Source organism: Macaca nemestrina, chromosome 12, assembly GCF_043159975.1.
Source record: "Macaca nemestrina isolate mMacNem1 chromosome 12, mMacNem.hap1, whole genome shotgun sequence".
Taxonomy (NCBI): domain Eukaryota; kingdom Metazoa; phylum Chordata; class Mammalia; order Primates; family Cercopithecidae; genus Macaca; species Macaca nemestrina.
In genome coordinates, this window is record NC_092136.1 from 80,933,968 (window position 1) to 80,958,580 (window position 24,613).

At 35.5% G+C, this 24,613-nt stretch overlaps 1 protein-coding gene across 16 annotated transcripts in view; it reads right to left on the reverse strand.

Moving 5' to 3' along the window:
- The window catches only part of LOC105468948 (teneurin transmembrane protein 4), a 3,228,145-nt gene that overhangs the window by 3,059,283 nt on the left and 144,249 nt on the right, over positions 1 to 24,613 (reverse strand). The window contains exon 1 of one of the 16 annotated variants that reach the window (XM_071075890.1): positions 6,415 to 6,871. The exons of the other annotated variants lie outside the window; for them this stretch is intronic. The gene's annotated coding sequence lies outside the window, so the exon portion shown is untranslated. Of the gene's footprint in view, positions 1 to 6,414; positions 6,872 to 24,613 lie in introns of those variants that run through there. 16 annotated transcript variants of the gene reach the window in all.

A 24,613-nucleotide genomic window follows, 5' to 3' on the forward strand; every position in this document is an offset into this window, starting at 1 on the left:
TCTCACTGAGTTCAACTTAAGATCACCAGAATCCACTTATATGAATGAAAAAAAAACTTATAAAGTTTATTTTCACCCTAGAAATTTCCAGTAACAGAGCATCTATGTTCAATGAATATCTCAGAAAGACTTTTCTTTTACTTTGAATAAATATTTAAAGAGAAAACAAAAAACAATTTAAGCATTGAAAGTAGGCTAACTTGAAAACAAACAACAAAAACAATCAAATCAGAGTAATGAATTACTCTTCTAATGAGATTTGAGAAGCCCAATCATTTCTACAGATCAGAAGCTATAATTTTAACCACAAATAAGTATTATGAGTAGAAATGTAAAGTGGTACTAAAACAAAGATTACAAAACTAACTGCAGCTCCTCCATGAAAAAGGTAGAATCAGCATTTAAGTAAGTGTTCACTTCTAAATAAGAGCAAACTATTAGCCTTTTGCAGTGTTAAACAGCTTAGAAATATTACCTTATTTGTGCTTCAAAACAACTTCTAATACAAAGGCAATTGTATACATGCTATAGGGTGAATAAAGTCCTTCAGAGAGCTTCCCAAATCCACATGGCTAATTTATGGTAAAGCTCGTGGTACCCAGCACGCTCACCTCTCCAAGGCAAATCATTGGACGACAGATGTGGTATTAGGTTCTAAACATCTGATGCTACTGATTTCACTGGATCTTACAAGGAAGACATATTTTATGACTTTACAATTATAATCCCTTTTTTCTGTAACTTGTATTTCATAAGTAAATAAGTATAAAGTCATAGTAAGAGCACAAAATACCTTTTCCTGAATTATCACTCATGTCATGGAAGTTTTGGGCACTCATATTTCTTTTTAATACTTATGATACCCAATAGGGTAGAGAGTCTTGTGTGCTCCAGAAATAATTATCCCTAAAAATCTTGGATCTTCTGGCCGGGCACGGTGGCTCAAGCCTGTAATCCCAGCACTCTGGGAGGCCGAGGCGGGCGGATCACGAGGTCAGGAGATCGAGACCATCCTGGCTAACACGGTGAAACCCCGTCTCTACTAAAAAAATACAAAAAACTAGCCTGGCGAGGTGGCAGGCGCCTGTAGTCCCAGCTATTCGGGAGGCTGAGGCAGGAGAATGGCGTAAACCCGGGAGGCGGAGCTTGCAGTGAGCTGAGATCCGGCCACTGCACTCCAGCCTGGGCGACAGAGCGAGACTCCGTCTCAAAAAAAAAAAAAAAAAAAAAAAAAAAAAAAAAAAAAAAATCTTGGATCTTCTTTTTTTCCTAAACCAAAGTTATCAATACCAAATGTACTAGAGCAATGTTCATAAGAATACTAGTGGAACAGTTCTATCATTTTTAGTATCACTTTAATTCCAGGTTTCATATGTCAATCCTTGGGACTAGGCTGGGAGAACTATCAAAGTGGCAGATATTTCATCTTATGTCACCCTCCTATCAGATCCATATCTTAACAGATGCAGGGTGGAACTATTCTGTCTTCTAAGTGAGCCTGAGATAACAGAATGGATTTTAATTACATCCATATAAATGTAGGTAAAGCATACCTAGATTGATAAAATATTTTTACAATCACTTATAGAAAACCTTCCAGCAGCAAATTACTCTCCTATGTTATGTAGATACAATGACAAAGAAGACAAGCCTAGTTTCTGATACTAGGAATGTTTCCGTATGGGTGAGAGAGAAAAGGGAAAGTGAAACATTATCACATCAACTAATAAAGTTACATTATAATCATGACTGCAAAATTACACAATATATTACTATAACTGGGATGAGCACTTGGAAACATATAATTAGGGGAGTTAATCTAGTCATGTAGAGCAAGGGGAGGAGGGGGAGAAGGTTAGGTGGAGTTTATCTAAACAAGGAAATAGTTAAACAAAAAAAGTTTAAAATTATTAAAAGGAGGCTAGCAATGAGAGTGGTTAAAGATATGAAAATAATGTCTATATTGTATTGGGTAAATAATAGCATCATATTAAATTGTATGTAAAGCACAGTGTCAGTTAAGTGAAAATGTTTTTAAAAAGATTAAAAATAGATAAAACAAGATACAACTTGACTATTCTTTCTTCTTTTTTCTTTCTTTCGTCTTTTTTTTTTTTTTTTTTTTTTTTTTTTTTTTTTTTTGATTACAGAGTCTCACTTTATCATCCACGCTGGAGTGCAGTGGCACGATCTTGGCTCACTGCAAACTCTGCTGCCTAGGTTCAAACAATTATCCTTCCGCAGCCTCCCAAGTAGCTGGGATTACAGGCGCCAGCCACTGTGCCCAGCTAATTTTTCTATTTTCAGTAGAGACGAGGTTTCACCATCCTGGCCAGACTAGTCTTGAATTCCTGACCTCGTGATCCACTCGCCTCGGCCTCCCAAAGTGGTGGGATTACAGACATGAGCCACCGTACCTGGCCATAACTTGACTATTTCTGAAGGCTGCTATTATTATTTATTTAAAAAATAGATTTGTATTTAAATGTTTGTATTACAATATTTGAATAAGAACACCCTTAGAAGCAGGAAAATGAACTTGACTTCCTTGGGGAGAAGGTATTTTTCAGCTACAGTCGACCCTTGAACAATACCATTTTGAGCTGCATGAATTCACTTATATGCTAATTTTCTTCCATCTCTGCCACCCCTGAGACAGCAAGACCAAGCCCTCCTCTTTTTTTCTCCTCCTCAGCCCACTACAGTGAAGGCAATGAGGATGAAGACCCTTATGATGATCTACTTCCACTTAATGAACAGTAAATAAATTTCTTCTTTTTCATGATTTTCTTAATAACATTTTCTTTTCTCTAGTATTCTTTATTATAAGAATGTAATATATAATACATATTTTGTAGAAAATGTGTGTTAACTGACTGTTTATGTTATCAGTAAGGCTTCTGGTCAACAGTAGGCCAATAGTAGTTAAGATTTGAAGGAGTCGAAAGTTATACATGGGTTTTCATCTGCAAAAGGGTCAATACCCTTAAGTCCAACATTGTTCAGGGGTCAAGTATACATGTTTTGCTTCATTATCTATACCAGTTCATTTAGGAAAGCAAACTTAGTAAGCAAGATATCCTAAAGTCTATGAAAAACCCAGCGCAAATTGTGAATACTGTGTGTGTGTGCACATAGAAGTCATTCATTTAAACATGAGATTTCATGGTCACTATTTGATGTGTTTGAAATACACCTCTAAATTCATTCATCTGGTCATCATTAAACATGAACTCAGAGAGAATATTGAGGAATGCGTGAAAGTCATCTTATTTTTATGACTAAAACTTTAATTTTCAGAAACAAAAGTAGAAGTAAATTGGACAGAAATCAATACTGGCACTTAGGAAGTATCTAATATATGCCAACAACTGCTCACTGTTTGCTCACACATGTCGTTTTATTGCTTTTCACAAAACCCCTGAGAGTAAGGTTTTATTATACCAATTTACTAAATAAGATCAAACTGAGCCATAGAAGGGTGAATAATTAGTTCAGCCTCATAAATTAGCAACATCAAAACTGTGTTAAGGCCACTAGATGCCAAGTCTTAAAATTATTATGGTGATTCTCTATCTCTATATATTTTTACCCTTATATATAATTTAAAATGAAAGTAATATAAAACCATACTATATGTGTAAGCAAGTCAACCAATATTCTAATTTTCTCCCAAACCTATTTTGTTGTTTATGTCTGAAATGACAGATATCACTTCTTCTTTTCCTTTTTTTTTTTTTTTTTTTTTTTTTTTTTTGAGATGGAGTGTCTCTCTGTCACCCAGGCTGGAGTACAAGGGCGCAATCTCAGCTCACTGCAATCTCCGCCTCCCGGGCTCAAGCGATTCTCTTGAGTAGCTGGGACTACAGGCACACGACACCACACACAGCTAATTTTTGTATTTTTAGTAGAGATGGAGTTTCACCATGTTGCCCAGGCTGGTCCTAAACTCCTGACCTCAGGTGATCCACCCATCTCGGCCTCCCAAAGTGCTGGGATTACAGGTGTGAGCCACCACACCCAGCCCAGATATCATTTCTTAAAAAAATAATAATGTTGGGGCTGGGCGCGGTGGTTCACGCGTGTAAGTCCAGCACTTTGGGAGGCCGTGGTGGGCAGATCACGAGGTCAGGAGATCGAGAGCATCCTGGCTAACACAGGGAAACCCCGTCTCTACTAAAATTACAAAAAAAATTAGCCGGGCGCGGTGGCGGCGCCTGTAGTCCCAGCCACTCCGGGCGCTGAGGCAGGAGAATGGTGTTAACCCGGGAGGCGGAGCTTGCAGTGAGCCTATATTGGGTCACTGCACTGCAGCCAGGGTGACAGAGCGAAACTCCGTCTCAAAAAAACAAACAAAAAAACAAAAAAAAACTATAATAATGTTGCTTGTGAACAAGCATGTTCCTGGCATGCCTCTTCGCCTGATGGCAAAGCTAGATTTTAGCACTGACCATGCCTATTCAATTCATCATTCTAATACTGAGGGTGACTTGGGGTTTGGAATAACGATGTTGAGGGAGAGAAGAGTTCCCAAAAATAAAATGTTAGAAGGGATAAGAAGAAGAGTGGTCTAAAATAAGAAATATTATTCATGCTTGAATAATTGAAGGCATTTTCTCCTTTTGAACATTTATTCAGCATTTCCTGTTTGCAAAATAATATAACAGGCTCTGAGGACATGGAAATGAATGAGGTGTGAAATTTGCATACTATTCGAAAAGAATTACCGGTAAAGAAACAATGACAATGCGAAGCTACACACTATGGAAGAAACAAGGAAAGATTAGGGTACCTAATCCAGGTAAATGTGTTAAAAAAATAAATAAATAAATAAATAACGCTTCTACTAGGTGATGATACTTGAGCAAGTCTTTGCGAACTGAACCAGAGGCTCAGAGGCAAGAAACCATGGCCATAGGAGAAATGTTGGGCACTCCCCATGGTTGGAGCTTAAGTGTTGATGGGAAAGTGGTCTTATATAAACCTGAAAGACAACAGAGCCCAGGTCATAAAAGAATTAGTAAAACCAAAACAAATCAGGCTCCCTCATAAAAACAATGGGATGTCACTGAAGATTTCAGGTGAAAGAATCACATAATCCAATTTATATCATAGACATTTCACTCTGAGTCCATGGTCAGTTTAATTCTGGATTCGAAAAGCTCTTGGAAGGTTTTAGAGCAATTATATTTTCCCCACAGTGTGACATTACTTCTATATATTTTCCCTACGGTGTTTAGACTTGAGTAATCTTAGAAATACGTAGGAACATGGTCTGTCTTTGTTAGTGCTGGAGCACGGTTTAGAGGAAGTGTGTGGATGTAGAAAGAGGCCAAGATGCCAACACAGATGTCCATATTATGGAGTCAGGTAGTCCCCTTAGCAGGACTGAGACATCGGACACATGTCCTAGAACCCAAGCACTCACATGGGCTGAGGAGAGTCAAGATTTCATTCTTTACAAAGAGAGTAAAAGTTTTGTGATAAACCCATGTGTAATTAAATCAATCATTTAATGCTAGTTCCTTTATTTTGCCATCTAGTGTACTGAAATGTAACTAGAGAATAATATAAGAAGAGGCAAGAGAAAAACAGAATGAAGATTAAAGAACATCTTAAAACCTCGGTTATTGAAAAGTTATGAAATTGAAAAAAGATATCAAATTCTAAGAGGGTATTCCACATTTTCCTTTGATCTAAGATATTTAATGTATATTAGATCATCTACTTAACAGTTTGGGACAACCCAAATTTTGGATGGAAAAAATAAAAATATGTTTGAGTGACCAGGGGTTATATGACAGAAAAGGCAATATGTTCCTAAAATATGTGACATTTTCAGTTTTTGTAATCTATCATCAGATTCTTGATTTTTTTTAAGTTCAGTGATTGATTGATTGATTGATTGAGACTGAGTTTCACTCTTGTCTCCCAGGCTCACTGCAATCTCTGCCTCCCGGGTTCAAGTGATTCTCCTGCCTTAGTCTCCTGAATAACTGAGATTACAGGCACCCACCACCATGCCCAGCTAATTTTTGTATTTTTAGTATAGGTGGAGTTTCACCATGTTGGCCAGGCTGGTCTCAAACTCCTGATCTCAGGTGATCCTCCCGCCTTGGTCTCCCAAAGTGCTGGGATTACAGGCATGAGCCACCGAGCCTGGCCAGTGATAACTTTTAAAGCATAAAGCAAAGCCTCTATTAACATTTTACTGTATGTTTGCTGTATTAAGGTGATGTTATTAACCCTGTGGGATGATGCTGAAGAATAGGTGGCTTAGTCTCCTGCAGTCTTAGTCCTATTTGGAGAGTTTGCAAGAAAACAAGAGCCAGATCCCCTTCTGAGTTCAGAAGAGCTATCCACACTACAGCCCACAAAAAAAAAAAAAAAAAAAAAAAAAAAAGTGTTACTCACATCCTTTTTCACAGATGAGAAAGTTGAGAGTCCAAGATATTCCACTATTTTGCCCAGATAGTAACCAAATAAATTTTGGAAACACCATTTGTGCATTGGTCCATCTGCCTGCAAAAGTTACATGTTTTCCATTATACATCCCAGGCTTTATAAACGTATCAGAAAGTTTTTCTCCCTGACTTGACCAAATCCTGGATGCTTTTCTTTCCCATTCTATCTAAGAAAATGGAGCTAGTTGCCTCCTCTCCATCCAAATTTACATATTCAAAAAGAGTTGTCGCATCCTTGGAGGCAAATACATACTATTGTGTTGAAAACTGAGCATTCTTAGTTAGAAACAGATCAACTTCAGCAGCTCACAACTGTGGCTTTAACCTGAGAGAAGTACTGGTAAAGAAAAAGGGCAATTAAAATCAATTCGAAAGCATATCAGCAGAATACATTACAAAGTAACAAAAGTAAAAAGAAAATTACCAAAGGAAACATTTTTTTTTTTCAAATAGCAATGGAAGACTTAGTAAAGGCTTGCTAAATTATAATATTTAGATATGAAGAAACAGGCATTCTGATCAAATGGAATTGCAAATTTATTCATCAGTGATACCTGCTTAATAATTATTGATTTGAGTGTGTATTTTCCATTTAAGTAATGTTCCACAGAATATACCTTCAGAAGCATTAATTTAATGGAAGAGAACACTGGACTAGTCATTGTTTCAGAACATGATTTTAAATCCCACTTGATATTAACTTGCTGTGTTAATGTGGACCACCCATTACTACTTCTTAGTAAGGAAGTTAACATAGAGAAATGGTTCTTAAAATATGGTCCCCTGACCAAGTGATGACCAGAATCATTATCATCACTTAAGAACTTGTTAATAACGTCAGTTATGGGGTCTCTACCCAGAACGATTGAATCAGAAAATTCAGGTGTGAAGTCCAGTTATCTACACTTGAATAAAACCCACAATGTATTATATATCTGATGCACACTAAAGTTTGAGAATTACTGACCTAAATTACCTGTAAATATTCTCTGGCTCTATAAATTATTTTTTAATAGTTTAACTTATGGTCAACTAACTTCAGTTCATATCCATTACCTATGTAACTCACAAAGAATATAATGAGGATACTAACGTGAGAAAGAATCAGGAACTGAATAAATTAAAAAATTGGATATAGTAAGGAGGCTACAAAGACTTTAGACCTTGGACTTAGACTTGTACTGATGAGGAATCATAAAAATAAGAGATAAACAATATTTAAAAGGATTCAAACTTAAAAAAAAAAGAACAATAAAAACACATTATCAAAGTAATGAGAACAATCAGATTTTTAGGATTTGGGGACACAAGAAGTGAGAAGAGTCCTAACAATTCATTTATTTCAACTGTCTCATTTTGTTCATAAGAACCTGAAACACAGATAAAAGAGGTACATTATCTCAAGAGCCAACTTGTGGAAAAATAAAAACATGAATCAATATGTAGTAGGTGATTTTAAAATACTTATTGAACTATATCAAGTGGATTCGTTGAGTGGAGGTAAGACAAATTAGTTTCTATATGCGGATGACTGTGTACTTCACTGAACAATTTGGACATAGCTTTAAAAAATTCATGTAGGAATTCATTTACTATGCCACCGTCTAGAGACATTTTTGGAACTTCCAGGATTAGCTTTCAACTTAAAATTATCTAGAAATGAGTCATGTTCAACCTATTTTATCATATCTTGATTTCTCATTACACCATGAATCAGAAAGTTGGCCTCAGATCTCTATATAGGGCTGAATCTTATGTAGCCCTAGCTAGAGCTGACAGCAGGTCTGGTCTCATGCCTGAAAACAATACAAAAAAAATTAAAACAATACAAAAACAATTTTCCAACGGTTAAGAAAGCATTTTCATATGAAACGTCACTGAATTTCTCATAAAACATTATTGAAAGAGATGATGCGATTTAACTGTATCACTTTGGTATGATGATGAAACATACTTAAACAATAAATCATCTTTTAAAATTTTTCAATCATTAAATTTAGCAGCTTAAATGTTTGATGTTTAATAAAACTAAATGGTCTCTTCTATTGTATGTCAATTTTCTTTTCATTTATTCAGCAAACATTTTGCACTTACTGTAGGTCTTGACAATCTGAAGATGGCTACAATATTCCTATCCTAAGGAATTTATAGTTCAAGACACCAGGAAAATATAATCTAATCATTGTTATGAAATGATCTGTTTTAAGCCTAAGCACATACAGAATTCATCAATTAATTTTAATGAACAAGTCCATTATACATTAATTCAGAATTTCCAAGGTAATCTAAATTATGAAGAGTTACTAGAATCATTAGATATTTAAGCAACATAGGTAGGATTCAGAGTCAATTAATGTTTGAATATTTCTGACATTACAGATAAAGAATTAATCATATTAACATATAATTTTATTATTTGGAGCAAATATAAGATAAATGTTACCTATATTTTGTAGGTAAGGAGACAGAAAACCAGGAATTTTTAGTGACTTTTCAAAGTCACACATCAAGTCAATGGGATTCAGGATTCTTAGTCAAATCAAATTCTGAGAGGAAAGTTTTTTTCTACTCAGTAAGAATATTTTGCTTTTTAGGGACAAGGAGAGAGTCAAATAGGGAAAGTGTGATCAAGGGAGAAAGAGATAGACAAGGGGAAGAGAAGAGAGATTATAAGTATAAAGTTTTCTTATATGTCTTCTTTACATATTCATATTCATTCATTTATATAAGCAGCAAGTAACTGACAATTTTATAAGCCAGTAAACATTTATCAACCTAGACATCACCATTTTCCAAGGAACAGGAAGTTTTAGCCAATCTAGAGATGTAAAAAGTGGAATATTTTTTATTGTCTTCTATTACTTTTTCAGCCTCAAGTCATCTAGGTCTTCTAAGATATATTACATTTTTATATTTTATGTTACTTCATTTTAACATTAATAATATTTTTTAAAAATCATGCCACAGAGAATAGGATAGCCATAGGAAGGAGTATGTACCACTATTCACAGAACCAATTTTTAGAATCTGAATAAAGTTGGAATGTTATTAGTGTAACTTGCCTTTGAGAAAGGATAGAATAATTTATTACTTGCACAAACTGGCTCTGAGTAACCCTAATGATGAATTTTGTAACACCTCCTTGGAGGAGTCTTGTTCTTTGTCAGTTTCAAAGTTATTTTCCCTTAATATTCTTTTTCCTATAGAGAATCCCTGGGAGCATACACAGAGAATCACTACGTTATCCATAGGTAGAGGGAATAATAACATTTTTCTCTTTCCAATAAGAACAATTCCAATTACTTTTAATTGCAGGAAGATTATACATTTTTGGAAGATTGTCATCTTTGCCACCCTTAAGTTGTTGTCACAGTCCATTATTGCTCTGAGATACCTTTTGGTCCCATGTCCCTCCCTGGTGTAGAAAGTCACTATGACTTCTTAATAGAGGATAGAAGTTTCTCCATATTTTGGCATTGTCCACCTCTTGAAATATCATACTTTGTTACCCTTCCTATGTGTCCTGCATTCATCCTCTACCTATTCTCAGAAAACATCATTTGTTATCATGTCTCTCTAAAAATGTGATACTGTTTTCAGGGCCTCAGGTACCTCTCATATATCCTTTAAACCTTGCAGGTTTCTACTACAAAAGCAAGGTGAATAGTTGCGACCATTGTGAAAGCTTTTTCTGGTAGAATGGGTACTTACTATCATGATGTCTCATATTCATTATCTTGTGTCTCATATTCATTATCTTGTTACAGCACCCACTATATTCTTTTTCAAGTGTTTTGTCAGTTGTGTCCAAGCTCTGAGCCCAGAGGCGATACTGCAGTCTTCTTTGTAGCTCTAGCATCCCTTCCAGAGTTGGAATGCACATGTCAACATAGTATGCTCTACAGAATAAAGAATTATATGAAGCCCAAGAGGAAATTAAAAAAAGATAAATTCTGGCAAATATGATTTTTTTTTCAATTGTCGAGATGGAAACAATAAAATTATATCTAACACTTAGAAAGTGACTGCTTTGTGTCAGGCACTGTTCTACATGCTTTATGTAAATGTGCACCTAATTAATTCTTACTCCCACTTCATGGGGAAGACACTATCATTATCTCTGTTTTATCAATCATAAAATGGACACACACATTGGTTAAGTAACTCACTTAAGACCACCCAATTTGGGCACAGAAACGATATAAACCAGGTAAATGAATTAGCATGAGAAAGGTAAAATATCTCATCAATAATTTTTATGTTGATTACATGTTGTCATGATACTGTTTGGGAGATATTGAGGTAAATGGAAATGTAGTATTAAAATTAATTTCACCTGTTTCTTTTTACACTATTAAAATGTACTTGTAAATTAAAAAAAAAAAATACCATACTCTACCATCTCTCACCAGTCTTGGGAATGTCTAGGAATAGCTTAGATGTATGAACTCACTTAATTCCACTTCCTATAGAGTGAGCTTTAGTTTAGTTACTAGCAAATAGTGTGCTGGGGATAGATCTAAGGACGAAGAGATATTTAAATACTGGTTCTACATTGATTACCAGTTACCATTTAAGTTGTCTTATTCTGATCAGGATTTTTGTAACGTTTTTATAAATTCATAGGGTTTCAATATCCTCATCTCTGAAAGGAAAACAGCATAGACCCAATCTTCCTTGATTGGCTTGAAGATGAAATAGGTAATGCTCAAGAAGTGCTAAGCACAGAATCTACTGCAAAAAGAACCAAGTTAAAAAGATACAACCAAGAAGATCCACCTCTCAATGTGATTTCTGTTAAAACTGCACTTTTGGCTAGTCAGAAATTCACATGGCAACCATGATGATAATGAAAGAGGGGAGATACGGTGAATTGGAAAGAAATGAAAGGTGAGGCACTACACTTTTTATTCCTTTTTTTAAAATTAAAAAGTAGTAACTCAAATATCAAAATTGTGCAAGGCAGTCATATGAGTTACTTGCAGACTCTCTTCATTACCTCTCTATGAGGCTATCTTTCATATGACATATTAGCTCTACACTTCCTAGCTTGTGACTCAGAATGTTGTGTGAACACTTTATTCTGACCATCTATGATACATCTGAATTATGACCCTGTTCTCAGTTCCCTCTACCCCTGCAGGTAGACAATACAAGTACTGAGTTCTGAATCAGAACTTAGATTCATTTTCTAAGCTTCTGAGATTTTTAAAAATCTTGCCTATTTTATTCAATGTTTTCTTCTACAAAAGCTTAGCCAAGCAAGAGATTTATGCACAACCGAGAGATACAAAAATGAAAGGAAGTGAAAGAAATTTTTCTCACATGCTCACCTTCTGCTCATGTGAAATAGGCCTTATTCTGGAACCATGCAGAACCTTTTGTGCCTTTTCTGTTTCCTTAAACTAAGGCTCCTAATTGGTGTTCTCTTAGAGGATTAAGGAAAATAAATATGTATGAGGCCACCAAAATTAGGATATTGGTGGTCTTTCAACATTCCCTAAACAGTAGATTTAATGTAAATCAAACTGAACATATCCTTCCTACAGCTTATGAAAAGTCTTTGAGTTGACAGTTTTACTATGTTGCTTTGAGGTGTATTTTCCAAGGAGAAAACACTGAGGCTGAGAGACAGATTTAGAGAAAAAGATTTGTTTTCACACATTCATATAGCACTCAATCTCTCTAAGTTTATGTAATAGTTACTCAAACTCCCTTGATACTTCCCTAGCCCACATTCTGGGTTGTCTCTCCCTACAGCAAACTGAAACTACACTGAAAATAAATTAAATATTCATCAGCCTAAAAGGATCTCTTCACATGTCCCCAGGGAACAGCCACAGGGAGAAATGCAGTAATAAAATATTTTTTACAAACAACCCAATATGCCAGTATTGACAACAATATCTACTTGTTATATGTTATCTTTATTTTTCTAGAACACTGCAATTCATAACTTTAGTGTTTCTAGTTTGCTTTTTATTAAAAAAATAAACTAGCAGCTACCTCTCATTCAGATAATTTTTACTTAACAATATAGACTCATAAAACATTACTTTTACCGATTTGCAACATGCTATGATTTTTATTCTTTGGGGATGACAATTATTTCACTTTTCAATGCTTGTTTTGTTTTTCTTTTTCTGACCTATTCTGTTTATGTCTCAAAATATATTCTTAAAAGCATATCAAAATGCAAAATGTCAGAGGCAAATAAGGGTCAAGTTTACAACTTACTGTTCTAGCAGTGGTATACTGCTCTCACATTTACATAAAATAATATTATATTTATGAAATATAGTATTTATATCAAGGCTTTGTTAAGTTTTAATTCTATGATCTTCACTGAAGTTGAAATACTTTATTTGGACTTATAATGGATAGTGAATTCAATTTTATAGTACAGACACAGATTTTAAAATAAAAATATTTAAACAGAATTACACACACACACACATATATGTTTTATATATATACATATATATGGATATATGTATGTATATATACATATATGTATGTGTGTGTATATATAAAATCAAGGCTAAATTCCAGATTGAGCTGATACCCATAACACTGCTAGAAGTAAAGCAGCAGCTAATTTAGACATGCCCACAATAAAAACAAGAATATGAAAGAGATGGGTTCACGGTCTTGGGTCGACATAATTTTTAATATAAACTAAGAGAAGCCAAATTACACAACACACTTTGTGTCCAAAAAAGTATTAATTTATACTGTAAATATAAACACAAATATAGGCCAGCCACACTGAAACCAATGGGAGATAAGAATATAGTTACAGCACAGGTATGTGAGCTAACAGTGTTTATCAGGTGTGTGACAGTAAAACTGCTCTCGGTAATTATTTAAGAGAATAGAAAAGTCTCCTGAAGATTGATGATGAGAAAAAGTAAATTTGTAAGTTTATCAACCACTTTACAACAATTTTTTAGAATGGATTAGCATTCATAGAATTTGTAAAGATTTCAAGAAAGTAGTGATTATGGAAGCCTACCTGTGTTTACAAGAAGTCATGCCAACAATATATTTTTCTTTCACACTGGATCTCTTAATAAGGAATTATTTTAAGAGGGAGTGGTTTCAGTAAAGTTTTGACAAAGTTTCACATGAGGTAGATCCTTACCAATAGAATGAAAGCATATAGAATAAAGGATGTATAGTTAAATGAATTTGTAGTTTAATCACTGCTGGCAAAATGAGTTATTGCAACATTGTCAAGCCAGAGGGAGACTTTCTGGCAGGATGTTAGATGGCATCCCATTCAAAATCATAGGTGCCAGTGCAGGTGACATAGAAAGCTGACATACTGAATTCACTGATGAGACTGTGGCTGACTGGCTATGCTAATTAAGTTGGGTTACAGACTTAAGATTTAAAAAGGTCTTATTAGGTAGGGTATAATAAGTTGAATTTTATTTGTTTTAAAAATCACGTGCCTATTTGTGCATGGTACAGTGGAACACACAAGATTTATTTCAGTACTTGCTAATCTTCTGTGAATGTGATAATAAGAGTAACTAGCTAAAAATACTAATTTTTGTGCACCATCTCACAAATGTTAAATCATAATAATTTTCATGAGTGGTTACTGGAAAGTTATTATTTTAAAAAATCATGTCAGTAATTTTTATCATTGTGAAGGTCTTAGTAACTACGATCTATATAAAAGAGAACTGAAACTCAAGAAGTTTACAGAGGAGATATACAAAATGTCTGTAAAGCTTCTTTGTAAATAGTAAGTGGCTATATGCATTGGAAGGTTATAATTATTTGCCTCTAAATTATAGGACATATATGATGAATTTTAAACATTGAAAATTGATATTTTCTCAGAAATGTTAACTAAGTCTAAACTGCCATGGTTGCTTAAATCTCTGTCTTTTCTCTTATTCTCATATATTTTTAAAGGTAAATAGACTGGTTAATGTGGCTCTCTACATTGGAGAGGTGTTTTAATGCTCTTTTCAATAGTTTTCTTTTTTACCTAAGGCTATGGTTGGAGGATGTACCAAATTTGCCGACAAAAGAGAAAGTAGGGGGAATCCAGGAAATCTAAGGCACATCAGTCATACTTGACTTATCTGTGATAAGCCTAAGAAAACCTAGATAACGTGACCAAGGTGACCAAGGTGGTCAGTGAAATCAGAAAGAATAACAGCTGAGTTTCCCACCGTGCTCATAATGACGTTCCTCTAGAGTCTGAAGGGAAACAGACACACTTAAATTGACAAGTATATGAGCTAGTGATGGTATTTTCTGGTTTTCTGTTACTAACTTTCTTCGTTCCTCAAGTCCTTAGCTAAAGACTTTGTACTTCCTCAGTTATCCAACATCAGGTCCCTGAATCAAGAAGAATGTCTATTTTACCATTTTACAGGTATGCCTGACCCTGCCAGGAAACATCCCATCAAATCCAGCCTCTTATTTGCATTTGCCAACCAGATACTTTAGATCCAGTCACTGTAATGCAAAATATCAAAAACGTGAGGAAACATTGAGCATATTATTTTTCTTTTTGTATTGGAAATATTGTTTTGTTGTTATTGTTACATTTAAGGAGAACAGTAAGGGATTTTTAAAAAATAACAGTGGAGGATCAAAAAAAAAACCGCAACTCAGTCACTAGGAGGAACAAAAAATTGATTGGAAACCATCAGTCTAAAATTAAACAAAACCATGAATACATAATATGGTCATTGTATCAGGGGTATTTGAACTAAAGTAACTCCATTTTAAATAGGAGCTGGGTAAAATTAGGCTAAAACCTACTGGGCTGCATTCCCAGATGGTTACGAGATTTTAAGTCACAGGTTGAGATAAGAGGTCAGCACAAAATACGGGTCATAAAGACCTTGCTGATAAAACAGTTACAGCAAAGGAGTCTGCCAAAACCCACCAAAACCAAAATGGCAACAACAGTGTCCTCTGGTTGTCCTCACTGCTACACTCCAACGAGCTCCATGACAGTTTACAAATGCCATGGCAATGTCAGGAAGTTACCCCACGTGGTCTAAAAAGGGGAGGCACGAATAATCCACCCCTTGTTTGTCATATCATCAAGAAATAGCCATAAAAATGGGGAACCAGCAGCCCTCAGGGCTGCTCTATGGAGCAACCATTCTTTTATTCTTTTATTTTCTTAGTAAACTTGCTTTCACTTTGCACTGTGGACTCACCCTAAATTCTTTCTTGCACAAAATCCAAGAACCTTGGGGTCTGGATCGGGACTTCTTTCCTGTGACATATATCTAGTGACCACAAAGGGACTATAGTGCAGAAACCCTGACTCAACGTCTACCTTTGGGTATGTATTGGGGTCCTATAACATATTTCTGGCGAACAACAGAAGGGAAGGTGCTGAGGAGACTCCTCGATGCAAAGGAAATAGACTGCAGCACTGACTGGAGGACTTTGGGTAAGTGGTGGGGTACCCAGGTAAAGGATGGAATTGGGTTAAAGGCCCAATTTAGGGGAGTCAGAGTCTCTCTTAAGACAGAGTGGGTTAGAGGCCCCTCTTAATAAAAGGCAAGGACACTTGACCGACCTTGGGTTAGAGACCCAACTTAGGAGGGTTAGAGTGCCTTTTAAGATTTAGGGGGTTAGAGGCCCCTCTCAGTACAGTCCCTCTTGGTTAAAAACAGGTTTGGCAGTGTCTCTCAGTAAAGTCCTTCTTGGTTAAAAACAGGTTCGGCAGTGTGAGATGTTAACTGCTATTCTCTTTGGATTCATCTGCCTTTCACTCTTTGCTGATGGCTGTGGGTGACAGGGTTAGGCATGTACAAGATCTTAGAAAATGGGGAAGTTTTTCTTCCCTAAAAGGGGAAACTTGCGAGCTATTAGAATTGCTGGAAAAAAATCGCTTCACAACAGCAGCCGCAACCACCTGAGTTTTTCACTGTCGCTGCAATGGGTGGGTCTTTCTCTGGCCTCCCTGATCATTTCACCTTCCCTACACTGCCACAGGCAATACTTTCCTTCTCTAGTTTCCCTTTCTTATCTTTTCTGTTACTCAGGGAAACCATCTTGCCCAGAGACCACGTGTTGAAACTTCAAGTCTGAGACTGGATTAAAGATGACGGGGCCCATCTGGGGGCAAATTTAAGTCTTGCCAGTTTGATATTGGGTGCTAAGCAGAGTGGCTAAGGTCTCTGCCTAATCACACCTATTTTGCTCTGGCCAGAATGAAAAAATAATAATTTTCCTTTACGATACGTTTTGGCCCCCAGGACAACGGTACGGCAAGCCGGATCACTAGGGCCTCTCAGGGAATGAGACCCAGAAGCCTGGAACGCTGGCAAAAGGGTAAAAATTTCTTACCAGTCAGGTTTCAGGCTTCTCTCTCTCTGTGCAAACCGCTGAATGAGTGGTAAAAATAATCAGTGTTTATCTCCTCTGTAAAGTTAGGATTAATGCAAAAAAGAATTCTGAGGCTAGTCTTAAGCTGGTGTATTTTGTGCTATGAATTCGTTTTTCTGTGTTGAGGGGTACTTTAGGATAAAACACAGGCTTAGAACACCTGTGAGCCCGCTTTTCAAGACGACCCAGCAAGCTGGTCAGTAGTAAACTTGGCTACAGGTCTCTGAAACAAACAAAAAAACTGGATTAAGTCTCCACCTTGTTTTATGTCCTTGGGAGCTTCAACCTTTAACCTTAACCTTTAAAAGCTATCTTTTAACCATATGGCAGGACATTTTCTTGGTCTCCGCCTTCCAGGGAACAGGAATTTTACCGTTCATGGTCATAGTTAGCTCTAAAAATTATATTAAGTAGTTAAAAGACTTTGCAAGCTCGAAATTAACTACTCTAGAACCTTTCTGGGAAAGAAAACAGAGGTTCCCCTATATTGTAGCTTAGTAGCTACCGTTTTGCACTTTCATATTGGTGGTCTGGGTTCGATTCCCTGCCTAGGAAGAAAGTCATTTGTCATTTAATAACTGCATGACCTTCTCTATTCTCTTCTCCTCTGCGGACTGTCTCAAATTTTCCTTCTCTAAGCACCTAGGTTACCTTTGGTAAAGCTTAGAAGATAGAAATATTGGCTGCTTGGCATGACTAAAATCTGGTAATAAGAGATATGAAAGAATTTCTTTTTAAAAAAGCACTATGATTAAAAGTCAGCTTAATTAAAAGTAGATAAACAAGCTGTAGATATATTTACAAGGCCTTTATGTTTTTCTCTTCTTTGAACTTGTTTTTCTGAAAAAAAAAAAATTCTTCTCAATAAACTAAATTTTTTTCCTCTCTCTCTCTCTTTTTTTTTGTCTTGCTACTCTTAATGCACACATAAGAGGCCCTAAGATAACTTCTAGTAGCCTGGATCTCCTTGGGAAAAACAGAGGAGGTGCCACAGACCCCATTTTGGGAAAAGAAAACCTGTTTTCCCCATGAAACCCCAGGAGTTAAAAGTAAATAGATCCCTCTCAAAATCAAAGGCTCTGTTCTGTTTTGGATTATGTTATCTGATGGTTTTGAGTTTTGAGGATATCAGAAATTACTTTGCATTATAAAAGAGCTTTACTGTGTAATAACTAGGTAGGAAATACGCTTTGCGAGATGGCTAATAGTCGTTATGGAGGGATACTTGACTCTTTGCATACTTGGATCAAAGAAGCATGCTCTTGGCCTCCTGGGAATAAGAAAACATCCCCACCTCCCACTGGGAGATGAGATTCCCATGAATGATGGGCTGATTACAAAATGGGCTGATTGGCTTTGGGTTGCCTTGCAATAAAATGCAAAGTAAAATCACTGCATTGTCTTCTGCAGTATTTACCTCCTTTGGGGATCCAAGAACCAGTAAAAATAGCACCCTTAATTTTAGGGATCTGTCTTTGCCTTTAGATGCTTATTCACTGCTTATTTTGCCCAGAAACGCATGCTTTCCTGGTCCTGTTCCTCCATGGGCCGCACGCTGAAGCCAGTAATCCAATCAATAAACTGGCAAATGAAAAATCTTAAAAGTGTTAAATCTTCTATTTATATGTGTTGTATGTTCATATATAAAAAGGTCTAATCAATTGGCTTAAAGAAATAAGCACTTAAAATATTTTGTCAGAAAAATAGAAACTTTAATAATGCCTTTTTGTTTACATGACTTTACTAATCTTTTGGAAATATAGAGTTTTAAAAATTAAAACTAAATTTTTTAGTTTTAAAATAAATGTCTTATTTTAAATAAAATAAAATAAATAAAAAATTTTTATTTACTTAAAAAAATAAAATGGTAAAATAAAATGTCTTAAAAACGTAGACATTTGGTTTAAATTAAGGTCAAATATCAAATTTGCAAAATGCTTTAAAGTCAAACTGTTTCTTTGACTTTTGAAAATTGTTCAATTTACCTACCTTAAAGCCATTAGATTCTAGATAAGACCTGCGGACATGTGGAATTAGCCATGCCCCCTAGCTATATAAAGAAAATTATAAAGAAAAATTTTATCTAAGAAAGAATCTTGTATGGTAAATTCTTGTCTTGAAATAAAATGACTGCTTGTTTAACAGGCGGAATTTTTAGGGCAAGTCAAAAAGCCAAAAATGTCTCAGATGATCTGTGTAAGTCATGAAAGGATTTGTGAAAGGGAATTTATGTAAGAAATGTACAATTTGAAGGTTGTTAGGCCTCCTAAATGCTTCATAAAATGCCACTATGATGCTTACTGTACAACTTGCCTGCTTAAGTAAGGTAAGGCCTGGGGACACGTGAAGTTAGCCATGCCCCTAGCTATGCTGGAGTGTCAGCCCTTATCGGCATTTCTGCCTGGTGTGTCCCAGGCTAGGCCCCACACCTAGTACACAATTAAAACCCCTTACAAAGGTTTTCACTAAAAATAAAAGTCACTAAAAGTTAACATTGCAACATGTAATTAAGATTATTAAAGAAACAGTTTTACATGTAAGGTGTATAAGGAAAGTAGAATGTGCTTTTGGTAAAAGATTATAAGAAGGCATGAGAATATAGTTTTTTTGGCTAAAGGGTTAAAAACTTGTTTTAAGTTAAATGGAATAAAGCTAAAGGTTTAAACAGTTGTGGAAGGTTTATTAAAAAAATCAATTGTGAAATAAATTCTGTGTGTGGACACTGGCTAAATTTAAAGGGGTGTTATTCAGTTTTTCCATAAATATTGGAATCAAAGCACAACAGGTGTTTCTTAAAGCACTAATTTGCTGTTTCACACGCAAAAAAAGTAAAGAGCTATAAAAAGCTTGTAAGAATCTTACCTTATGGTTAAACACTAAAATTGGGTAAATATGTCTATAAGGTTTTATTAAAACTTGGGTCTAACATTAATAATACATGAATGTAAAGGTAAAATGTGGCTTATTTGGTATAAAAACCATACTGGAAGCATTATAAAATGTGAAATGGTATTGTGCTTTCTTTGGGCTATATTTATATAAATGTGTTATTGTTATATGTTCCAAAGTTATGGGCAACTCCTATAATTCTATATAACTTAGCATATGTTATTAATAATTATAACTGTTACGTAAAATTTTGTGTGCCACATAAGTAATCAACTTTTCTTATTAATTGTAGCTTTAATAGTGGCTGTCCTAAAACTTTTTATCATCCACAGACAATTGTTGTCTTGTTTTAATCCTCTTTAGGAGGTAGTTTAAAATCAATTATAGAACTCTAGCAGTTCTTAAATGCAAGTTTTCTGATAACTTTGGAAATTGTGACATCAGAATAGAGGAAAAAACTTTCAAAACTCTCATAAAGAACTGAAATGTTCATAACCCTGAAACAAAAGTTAACCTGCATGGACTAAACTGAAAAAATCTAATCTTTTTAACTTTGTTAATATGTTTCTATTCCTTTGTTTTATTTTTCAGAGTCAAGTAAACTATTCTTTCGAGCTATTTACAGCTTTAAAAAGTTAAGTGTACTCCTATGAACAAAATTTAGAGCATATTTATTTCTCTCTACCTGTTTTCTTCAGAATTTGGAAACTAGTTGTGAGTATTCTTAACTTATGGCAATATAGCTATTTGCATAAGTGCCATAAGAATCTGTTTTCTTTTGTAACAATACACAATTGGAGAAATTGGTTATTTTAACAAGGCTTTGACTGGAATATTGTGCTTTCCTTTAAGGAATCAAACCTGACTTGTAGAGCAAAGAAAAGCCCTTAGGGGAACTGGTCTTATATCTTGCCTACAACAGTCCTTGTTCAGGGTTTCTGACCTGTGGTAAGTAAAGAATGTCACTTTCTAACAGGTCCAGAAGCTGCAAGTTCTGGGACCTCAAGAGGAAAGAAATTTACCCAACTCATAGGTATTTAAGGGTACAAACCCATGGCTGGACTCAGCTTTAAAAAAGTTGCATCTAAAATTCCCTCTATGGAACAGAGTTTTGGGAAAGCCAATTTAAAAAGAGCCTATATGAAAAATAGTCATTCTTGTTGCACTTTATACAAATAATCAGGCCACGTATAGTAAAGCAAATCAGTCTTACCATGATTTTAGTAAAAATGGGAAACTGGAAAAAGAAATATTATGTTTCAAAAGCTATGGTACACTTGTTATTAAATTCTAGTCTCATCAGTGGTTTTTAAGTTTGTTTCTGCAATTTAGGCTAACCCTACTTATTCCTGTGAATCAACCAGTGATCTCTGACTGCTGCTCAGAACAAGAGGGATGGATAATATAAATATCTAAATCAGTATTCTAATTCTAGGCACATTACAATCAGCTAACAACCCCATATCAGCTTCGTTCCAACAGTTGCTCAGTTTATGAAAAGCTTTCTAATTTAGTTTACTTGGAATAACTTTACCTATTTTGCTTTACTCTTGTGGAATATATTGCTGTTATACTCTTTGTGTAGGAATACAGGACAAGCTTGCTGAGTGTTTTCTTAAATTATACACTTATTCAACTTCCAAATATCATCTTTTGTCAAAACTCAAGAGTTATAAATGGACCTTACCATACTTATGCTTTCTGATTGAGCTCCTTTCTATCCTGAATGCAAAAGACCCTCATAGTTAGACAGAAATATCATCACCCCTATTCAGCCCGAAGAAGTTACAAAAGATGGCTTTTCATCCCTCTGCAACCCTTAGAATTAAGGGTTCTCTTATAAAAGGGAGGGGAGAAATGTCAGTGGCGTTTGAACCAAAGCGACTCCATCTTAAATAGGAGCTGGGTAAAATGAGGCTGAAACCTACTGGGCTGCATTCCCAGAGAGTTAAGGAATTCTAAGTCACAGGATGTGACAGGAGGTCAGCACAAAATACAGGTCATAAAGACCTTGCTGATAAAACAGGATTCAGTAAAGGAGTCAGCCAAAATCCACCAAAACCAAAATAGTGACAAGAGTGACTGCTGGTGGTCCTCACTGCTGGATTCCCATCAGTGCCATGACAGTTTACAAATGTCATGGCAACTTCAGGAAGTTACCCTATATGGTCTAAAAAGGGGAGGCATGAATAATCCACCTCTTGTTTAGCTTATCATCAAGAAATAAACATAAAAATGGGCAAACAGCAGCCCTCAGAGCTGCTCTATGAACTAGCCATTTTTTATTCCTTTATTTTCTTAGTAAACTTGCTTTCACCTTGCACTGTGGACTCGCCTTCAATTCTTTCTTGCGCGAGATCCAAGAACCTTCTCTTGGGGTCTGGATAGGGACCCTTTCCTGTAACAACTGTAGCTGGGTATGTGAAAAGATCATATATAAAACGTATGCCAATCAAATCTTTATTGCTACAGAATGTAAGATTTCGTCTAAATAAAAGAAAGCCTTTTGAGTTGTTCTAAATGACACATTATTTAGAATGAGTAAACACTATCCAAGTACCTGAGTATTCAGTAAGACAATTTATAATCACTTCAAGAATGCTCTATTTTGTAATATTGTACAGAAAAAAAGAGTGGGATAGTTTTCCAAATTATTGCTTCTATTTAAATAACGTTGATAGTAATAAATATCATTATAAAAGCACATGCATAAATCAATTCATAAATTAACATTACTTTGCAAAATGAGCCTAGAAAACAGAAGACTTCATATTGCTACCCATGCCCATTTACAGCTTCAATCGACACATTACTAGGCAGATATTCTTTCTTTAAAGCTAGAAATAAACTTAGAAATATGTCTTTCTGAAAAGTATGCAGGCTGTCCCTGTAGGAATATACTTGAAGCCAGCAGCACTGAGATGTCCTCAGTCACTGTAGCAAATGATGAACGTCCAAAAATACTCTGCTCCTTAAACAGGTTGATTTTTTTTTAACCTTGTGTGATTTATGCAGAGAATCTGTAAAACATTCCAGTTCATCAAAAGTCTAATTTACATACATTTAAAGGACATTGTGGAAAATAATTAACTACTGAATGCATCACAATTCAGAGTGAATGTTGACTGAGAATTTTTAGAACCTTAAATGGAAAATGAGGAGGTTAAATAAGTATACTGAATTGGTAGGGGGAACAAAAAGAAAAAAAAGAGAAAAGGGGAAGGAGGAGGGAGAAGAAAGAGGAAGAGGAAAAGTGACAAGCCGGGAGAAGTTGCTTTTCTTGCAATGCTTCATATCCTAAACTCATGTGAAATAAAGAACTTTTGATTCCTTTCCCCTCTATTTTTTATGATTGAATAATTTTCTTGCTTTCTGGCCATCAACTTGTAGTGTATTAAAATGATTACATATCTGTGTGCATGTAGCAAACCCATCTCACCAAGTTGTAGCTTAGAGACTTGCAAGGAAGGAGACACTGGCTTGTGAAAGTCAAACTAAATTCCAAGTCAAGATTGTACTTCCCATCACTGACATACATAGGTAAAATCTCAATTAAAAACTCATAGACATTTTAATAATTTTGAAAAGCATCTACTATTGTAGTGGTAATTTTCTAAATGTTTGAATATTCAAGGATATTACCTGATATATTAAAACTTATTTTATTATTCTCTTTACCTTTCCTCACAATGACATGGGAGCTGGCTCTTGCATAGCCAGTAGAATGGTTTTATTATACCTGATTCCACTCTAATGACAACAAACAGAACAAGACATTTGAGCTTATTTTCACTATTTAAATCTCAAACAAGTGGAATATTACATAATAGTTTCCTGAGGTTAAATCAGGAATTATTATTATGTATTTAATTATTTGTTTGTTTATGTTTTCAGAGACCAGGTCTTGCTTTCTCACCTAGTGGCACCATCACAGCTCACTGCAACCTCAAACCCTTGGGCACAGTGATCCTTCCTGCTGTGGTCTGCTGACTAGCTAGGACTACATGCCTGTGACACCACTCCTGGCTAATTATATTTATTTTTATTTTTTTGTAGAGTAGAGGTCTCACTATGTTGCCAAGCTGGTCTCAAACACCTGGCCTCAAGTGATGCTCCTGCCTGGGCCTCCCAAAGTGCTGGGATTACAGACATGAACCACCACACCCAGTCTAGAAATTATTAATTTCTATTTATATTCATACTTCAAGCTATAGTTTATATGTAAACAATAATTTCACAACAAAAACTTTCTGCTATTTTTTTAAAGAATGCATAGTGAATTACTAGTTTACACAGGATGATTGCCCAAATAAATAAATTTGAAGTTGAAGAACAACATGGATAAGATGAGGCTGTCTAGAGAGGGAACTAATTTAAAACTTGGAGAGTGAATCTGCACGTGTGATTCTAGGCAGTATTTTCTCTAAATAGTGCCATTATTAATAGGTGAATTAAGGAATTAATGAAATATCTGCCATTTAACATCTCAACTTTGTCTTTTTTTTTTTTCTTTTGAGGCAGAGACTCGTTCTGTCACCCAGGCTGGAGTGCAGTGGCGTGATCTCAGTTCACTGCAACCTCTGCCTCCCAGGTTCAAGCAATTCTCCTGCATCAGTCTCCTGAGTAGCTAGGGTTATAGGTGCCTGCCACTGAGTCCAGCTAAGATTTTTTTAAATGATTATTTATTTTTATTTTTTAAGTGGATATGGGGTTTCACCACATTGGCCAGGCTGGTCTCAAACTCCTGACCTCAGGTGATCTGCCTGCCTCAGGCTCCCAAATTTCTGGGATTACAGGTTTGAACCACCACACTCAGCCTTGTCTTTCTATTTGATCCATGTAAAATTTAATTAAAACCAATTCTGGTTTAATGGGATCTACCC